Source organism: Haliaeetus leucocephalus, unplaced genomic scaffold (genome assembly GCF_000737465.1).
Source record: "Haliaeetus leucocephalus isolate CR32 unplaced genomic scaffold, Haliaeetus_leucocephalus-4.0 Scaffold83, whole genome shotgun sequence".
NCBI classification, from domain to species: Eukaryota; Metazoa; Chordata; class Aves; order Accipitriformes; family Accipitridae; genus Haliaeetus; species Haliaeetus leucocephalus.
Genome location: NW_010972519.1, coordinates 1,822,984 through 1,831,041, shown reverse-complemented (window position 1 = coordinate 1,831,041; position 8,058 = coordinate 1,822,984).

Here is an 8,058-nt window from a genome sequence, read left to right as displayed (position 1 = left end):
GCCAGATCCTATTGCTGAGCTGGATGGTCTGAGCAGGATGTCAGCATGTGAGAGAGGAACCCCTCACCTGGGTTGTTCTTGAAGGTTGGCATGATGCTTCTGGAGAATGGCACACAGCCGAAAGAGGAGCTGGAGACTGCATACTTGGGATCCCCTCCTCCCAGCCCAGGCCTTGGACCTGAAGACCTGCTGCAGACCAACACAGTGACTTTATATATGCCAAGCTGCAGTTGGCTGAGGTTTCAGCCCTATGTCCTCCTGAACATCACCACTGTCTTCTTCAGTGTCTTGACATGAAACTCGGAACCTCCACTCTTGTGGTCCCCGAGGGGTCCCAGCTGGAGCCGAACTCCTCTCACTCTTGTCTCAGACCCTCTTTGTCTAGGAGAAAGGCAGGCATTCTCCCAGTCCCATGCCATTCTTCAACTTGAGGTCAAAAAGGAAAGGAATGAATCTTTTATATTATGTCATTAGGACATCCAGTAGAACCTAGAGCATGGACTGAGGCTTGTTGAGACATGTCCAGAGTACCACGTCACAGCGAGCACAGCCATGTCCATAGTAGTAAACAGTAGTGGTCCCTAGCACCCCCCAACTCTCACACCATGTACAGGAGATGTTTAGGGAAAGCGCCGACTGTTAGGGATAAATACTTTCCTGAGACCATTCATCAAGTTTACAGATGATTCTAAGAGTTTACAGGTTTACTAAGAAAGCCCGATGCCAGGGAATAATCGTGCATCTGGTTCAATTTACTAGTAAAAACGCAATCAAAGTGTGATGATATAGAATTGATGCTGGGCAGACATTACAAGGAAAACAAGAAAATCTGAGAGCTTTCCCTTGGCTTGAGCTGACGTCTCTGTGTGTTTTCGCTCAGTATGATTGTAACTTGCTGCTATGGCTGTGTTTTACTGCCAGGTTTCCTCTACACAAAGAGACAAAATGTTTTAAAACTTGTATGGAACATTTCAGTTTAGCTACATGGCCAAGTCACTGGGAAGCCTTCAACAAAGAGAAATTTCTGCAATTCAGATTCTTCTTCAGGCAGCTGTTTTTAATATCAAATACTGTCTTTCGAGCAACCTTCCAAGATTAAGGTGTGTTGAACTCATCAGGTCACTGCCACCACTCCTGTCTGATGTGGATCATACAAGTGAAGCAAAACAAGTGAAGCTGAGTGATGTGATAGGACACTAGTCTTGGAGATGAAGTTATGTAACATTAATATTTTGTAATTTATATTTAAACCTGGAAATTATAAATGAGTTTGAGACACAGAGAAAAAAATGTTCTGGATCCAGAAAGTGTGTTACTTAAAATTCTAGGTATTTTGATGGTTCTATTGTGTTACATAAGCCACTTGACTTGCATTAAAAAGGAAAAGCTATCAGAATTTTTATACAAGAGACAAACTTACTTCTGCCATCTGTAACTGAAGTACTTCTCTGCACTTTGGGCAAAGTGGCAAAAGTGAAATTAGCAGTAGTTCAGATGGAAAAGTTTCAAAGTTCTGAACTTGAGTTAATGAAAACTTATAAATTATTTATGAGATATATTAACTGAATGGCTGGAGGTAATTGAGAACATTGAATAAATTTAGGTGAAAAATGTGTGCAATCAGATTTTAAAACTTGTATGTGCTCAAAGTTGAAGGTAAAACTAGATTTATAGCTAGTATAGATTTATAGCTGTATAAAACAAATAGGTCTGTTCTGTTTAACATGTAGTTATAAAATACTGAATTGAGACACACATGTACAGTATAACACTACTGTACTGTTTTACAGAGCAAAAAGCTGAAACTAATATGTCATCTTGGGAATACCTGGAAGATCATTTACTTATTCTTAATGGGATTACCATTTTTATAGCCTGTTTCATCATTTAAATAAAGCTAGAACCTCTCTCATTTAAGAATCAAACAGCTGCCTGCAGCACAGTAGAGATTTTGTACACGTAGAACAGGGGAGGGAATAATTTAAAAGAAATTATCAGCAAACCTCTCCCAGATAGGTATGATGACCATATCATTGCATTTATATCAGCATGTACTGATATATAAATATATCAGTATATATTTATATACTATATTATTGGTAACACATGGAACTCCAGAAGTAAAATGTGTATTAAAAGAGAAAAGGTTATAAACTTTCAGTTGGGTTTCAGATTGAAATTCATCAGCTTTGGTCTTGAAGTTCATCCAACTTGAGCAGTGAGGATAACTCACTGGGGTCAGCAGCTGACTGTTAAAAAAAGAAAAAAAGAGGACTGGTAAATAGAAATTACAATGCTAAAAAAACCTCAGGAAGCAGTTTAAATAAGCTTTCCTCAGTATATCTGAAATATGAATCCTTGGTTCCCTAGTGGATGTCCAATTACTTTATTTCACTGTTGGACCATTTTCCACCAGGAAATCTTTTTTCAGGAAAAAAATTTTAGGCCACGTTACCATCTGTACTAGGAACAGCATACGGGATGGCATAACTGTTAGCAATCTGTGAACACGGAATTACTGTGTACATTTTCACGTACTGAGTTTGCAGTGTGTATATGAATGCATATGTCCTGGTTTCAGCTGGGATAGAGTTAATTTTCTTCCTAATAGCTTGTACAGTGCTGTGATTTGGATTTAGAAAGAGAATAATGTTGATAACACACTGATGATTTAGTTTTTTAGGCCGGGGGGTGTGTGCACAAGAAGACACAGGCAGGACAGCTGACCCAAAATGGCCAAAGGAATATTCCATGCCATATGAAGTCATGCTCAGCATGTAAACTAGGGGGAAAACTGGGGGGGGGGCGGCGCTGCTCGGGAACAGGCTGGGCATCGGTCAGTTGGTGGTGAGCAATTATTTTTCATTTTCATCACTTGTTTTTCTTGGGTTTTATTTGTCGCTTTGTTATTTTCCTTTTCATTAAAATTTACTTTATTATTATTATTAGTAGTAGTAGTAGTAGTATTATATTTCAATTACTAAACTGTTCTTATCTCAACCCATGAATTTCCTACTTTGACTCTTCCAGTTCTCTCCCCCACCCCACTGGGTGGAGGGGGAGTGAGAGAGCGGCTGCATGGTGCTTAGTTGCTGGCTGGGGTTAAACCATGACAGTCCTCTTTGGCACCCAATATGGGGCTCAAAGGGTTGGGATTGCAACAGATCTGACCAGAGCATGTTAAAACAAGTTTGTTATAAGCATTCATTATATTAGTTCAATAGTCGCTGGTCACAATGTTGATTTATTTGTGCTCAGAGTTGTTGTGCTTGTTCTCAGAGTTGGTTTATGTAACACCTTACTTGCTGTGTATGTTCCCTGTTGTGCTGTTGATTACCTCTGGGTGCCAATGGGTGCCGATTGCTACCACAGTGGTGTACCAGTGGCAATATCGCACCAACCAAGACTCCCTGATTGCCATCCATAAGCTGATTCATCAACTGGAAAGCCAAGGAGTGATCAGCAAGACTCACTCACCCTTTAACAATTCCATATGGCCAGTGTGAAAATCGAATGGAGAGTGTAGTGAACTCTCTAACAGTAAACTATTGTGGCCTGAATGAAGTCACGCCACTCCCGAGTGATGCTGTGCTGGACATGCTAGAACTTCAATACAATCTGGAGTCAAAGGCAGCCAAGTGGTACACCACAACTGATATGGCTAATGCATTTTTCTCAATCCCTTTGGCAGCAGAGTGCCGGCCACAGTTTGCTTTCACTTGGAGGGGCATCCAGTACACCTGGAATCAAATGCCCCAGGGGTGGAAACACAGCCCTACCATTAGCCATGGACTGATCCAGACTGCACTGGAACAGAGTGAAGCTCTGGAACACCTGCAATACATTGATGACAATTATTAAACCATTCTTATTTCAACCCATGGGTTTTCTTACTTTTACCCTTCTGATTCTCTCCCCCGTCACACCGGGGGAAGAGTGAGTGAGCAGCTGTGTGGTGCTTAGTTGCCAGCTGGGGTTAAACCACGACAGCATATATACATGTTTCCTATCTGTCTTTGTGTTCAAGACCAATACTGGGCAAACAAGTTTGTTACCCCTCCAACCTCTGGGGTAAGCCCATGGGACTGGCAAGGTGTTTGGCACTTGGGCTGTACGCAATAGTGATCTTTACAACCGAGAGCACCTCCTATGCACATGAAGTGTACACATGCACTGTGTACCGGTGGAGCACAGGAAGGAAACCATGACAGCAGATGCAAATGTGGTTTTGAGATGACTCAGAGGTGATTTCTGATCCTCTAGCACATGCTATATTGGAAACCCTGGGAGAAACCCAAGCTGCAGCTCACAAATAGGATGAGTCATCCAGCCACAGGCTTGCACCTTATCACCCTTTTCCAGCAGGACCCTTCATCTATAGATAAAAACACATCACCAGCCACATAAAAACTTTCTGTTTCTGCTAACCAGTGACTATTGCTCTCTCTCCCAATGACCACCCTGTCTGACATATGATCAAACCCCAGATTTCCTTTTCCCATCCACAGGAACATATGACAGAAATGATCACTTGTGGTTTTTCTCATGCTTCTATCATATACTGGGGAGGCATATGGCATTTATCCCTCAAAGTCCTTAGTGAAAAAAGTGTCTGTGCCAGGTGAAAGCTTGGCTACTGCTGGCCTGTGCAGTACTTCTATATGCAGATACATGCTGCATACAAGCCAGGACTTGGCATCCACTAAACAAGCTGAACCAGCATAAAGCCTTGAATGTTAAAGTGACATTTGACAGGATCTACCATTTAAAACGTTTCTGAATGTGACACCAGCATTCACCATTTCTAACCAGCAGTCTTCTAAGGACTGGTGTCTATTTTTGAAGGCTACCATCAGCTAAATATTGTGATGACTGCAGACATTGTATCAAGACCTGTTTTCTATTCCTAATAATTTTATTAGCTTAGAACAGATACACAGCAATTTTTTTAAGAAATATATAGTCTTTTTTACTTGCATGAATTGGATCAGAGCCTGAAAAAGTCAATAAAGAGAATAACTCAGCATAATTTTTTTCCTACATAAGCTTGAATGAGTACAGCTTGAAAAAAATTCAACTCCTTCAGCACATTCGAGTCAGAACAAGTTAACAAAATTTTGTTTAGATTTAGCCTTCTCAATGTGACCTGTTCAACTGTCTCTGCCTTTTGTGCCCTTCCTGTTTATAAACTACCCACTATCTTACTTTTTCTTTTAAATGACCACGTAGTGCCAATTAGTAGGGAATTCGAATACAAAACCAAAACAAACTCTTACAGCAGCCAAATCATGCTCCAACTTCTTGAATATTTTATTCATTATGGCCACAAAAACATACCTCAATTAGCCTCTGGCAAAATTTTTAGTGGCTATTTTACTGTGTTGTTTAATTTCTACTCCTATCTTAGTTAGGAACAGTACTTCAAATTTTCTACCCAATACAGCCATGCAGATAGTAGCCTGTCCTGTGACTGGAATGTAACAGCATATTCTGCTTGGACTACATCACAGTTCAAGTATTCTTGTAATTTTCTGTCATATCTTCAGGTCTGGTATTTTCTAAACACCTAAACCTTTCCTCAAGCATATTTTGGTGCTCACCTTAATGTATCAAGATCATGCGGTTTTCTGATCCCCTATTTTTTCTCCCCTGCTGGGACTTACTACCGTGAATATGCTACAGTTTTTCACATATACCTGTTCAGACTGTCTCTGCAGGTGAAGACATCCCTGTCAAAACAGGAATACACAACAAGGTTTTACTAGTTGCAGTTCCATAAAACATAGAGAGAGGTCTGAGTACTGTCCAGGTGTGTTAACTATTCTGGACGTCCTTCAACTAGGCTCCGAAGATCTTTAGATTTGATAAACTAGAAACCACCTCTATATCTTTACCAGTTAACTTTTTGATTTAAAACCCTTAAGTGAACCTCGGTTACAATCTATCTTTGTTACTGATATCACAGTAAGGTTTTGCTCTTCAATATACAGGAAGCTGCTTCAAGTCAATGTATCTTTGTTGCCGAAAAACTCGGAATAAAGAACTTATCAACACCAATTTAGTGTAGATAAGCAGACACTTCTTTATTGACGGCCGGGTGCGCGGGTGAGTCCTCTCACGAACCACGCACACCTGAACACCAAAACAATACACCTTATATTAAAACTTATTAATGCATATTCATTAGATTTCCAAGAAAGGTTATACATATTCATTGGATTTCTGGGAAATCATTAACATATGTAAATGTCCTTTACGCAGGCGCAGTGAAGGTCTCTGGTGGTCTTCAGGAGTCCTCTGGTGGTCTTTCATAGTCTTCCTCACTCGTCCGCTTCTTGACCTCTCAGGTATTTCCAAGCAGCAAACTGGTGTCCATAACGGTTTCCTCAGTTTCTAAAACAAACACTACAAGGCTACCAATCTTTGTCAAAGCTTCTGTGGTTAGATGATTTTAAACAATACTTGAATTCTTATGGTTACACATTATACATTTTCTAAGTTCCTAAGTTCCTATGGCTACATTTCAAACTTAACACTCCCATACCTATGCTTCATAATTTTCTACTTTTTAATCAAACCAAACTCCTTTATAATTAGATTTTAATTTCTTTTATCAAAATATTTGCAACATCTTCACTTTCCTACGCTTTCCAGATCCCGTTGCAAAGACCAGTCTTCTCTATCTCTCTTTTAGTACAGTCCTAACCAGGGCACAGGAGTAATGGAAAACTGTACATGGATCTGGTGAATCAGTGTATTTGAGACTGCCAGAGAGCAAACTCCTAGTCTGTTATCAGCTGGCCTAGATATGATCCAGATCAGAGTTACCGGTTTCTTTGATGACTATTTGAGATGTTGAAAAACACTTATTATTTCTTGTGGCACACTTGTGTTCATGGGTGGGCACATATTATAGCTACAAAGGAGGAACTCAATGTTACACTCTAGTATTCTATAAATGAGTATGTAAGATGTTGAATATGTTTCATACACCCCAAAGACAAACCAATACACGGACAAGGAATGACAAATACATATAAATATTTATACACAAATTACCAAACACAAATAAATCTTTAACAAAGGAAGACATTAGAAAATACATTGTCACATGTACTACATCCACAACTATTAACCATGATGTCATTCGCATCATTTTGAGATTCTAGGGTAAGGTAGACTAAAACATTCCTGATTTTTCTTGCTCTAGAGCACCAAGTCCCAAAGGTGATAGACACATCAGCTGGAAGGATTAATGCCCGTATTTATCAAGACTTCTAAAACATTGCATTCTCTCAGTTCCTTTTCATCTGCACATTTTCTGTATATTCCACGCTAGCATTCATAAACCTCTCTTTTGTGGTACAAACTGTGCAAAACTTTATGTATTAGTGACATCCTTTAAGGTTATCATTCATATTGTCTTTGGGGCAAAGCAGGGGAATATACCTACCACTGACAGAGCCAGGTCATTCCCTGAAAGCAAGCTGTCAATTCCATTATGTTAGTTACCATTTATGGGCAAAACTAATATTAATTACCCATCAAACCTCCACAACTGTAACTTGTAGTAGTCTTGAGCTGCCACCTAGAAGCTAATTGCCTGGTTTTGGAGTCATCTGGTCTCTCACCTTGAGAGCACACATGCTGGTGTGTCACATTAAGTACTTATGAAAAATTTCTTAGATTGTTAATTTATTTTATGCTGTTTCTTTGTTTAGCAATTTAGTTCTACCACACAGAACTATTGCACCAGCAACAGTCTGTGCAATGGAGATCTGCCCATGCAGCAGCAAGCATCACATCCTTCAGTTTTGCAACATTCTGAACAGCTATTTTTGTTTCCAAGAAATGAAAATGTCCACCATTTCACATACTTTGTTTTCCACAACAGTACAAGAAATCAGAATGCTGTTCCACTGCTGTCAGATCCATGGTCTACTTACAGCTGAAGCAGAGAAAGCCAGTACATGCACACACAGCTTTCAAGTTAGGCAGATTGCTTCACTGCCAGGCTAAGAACCATTCTGCAGAAGAGCTGGGAAGGTCAGACGTTCC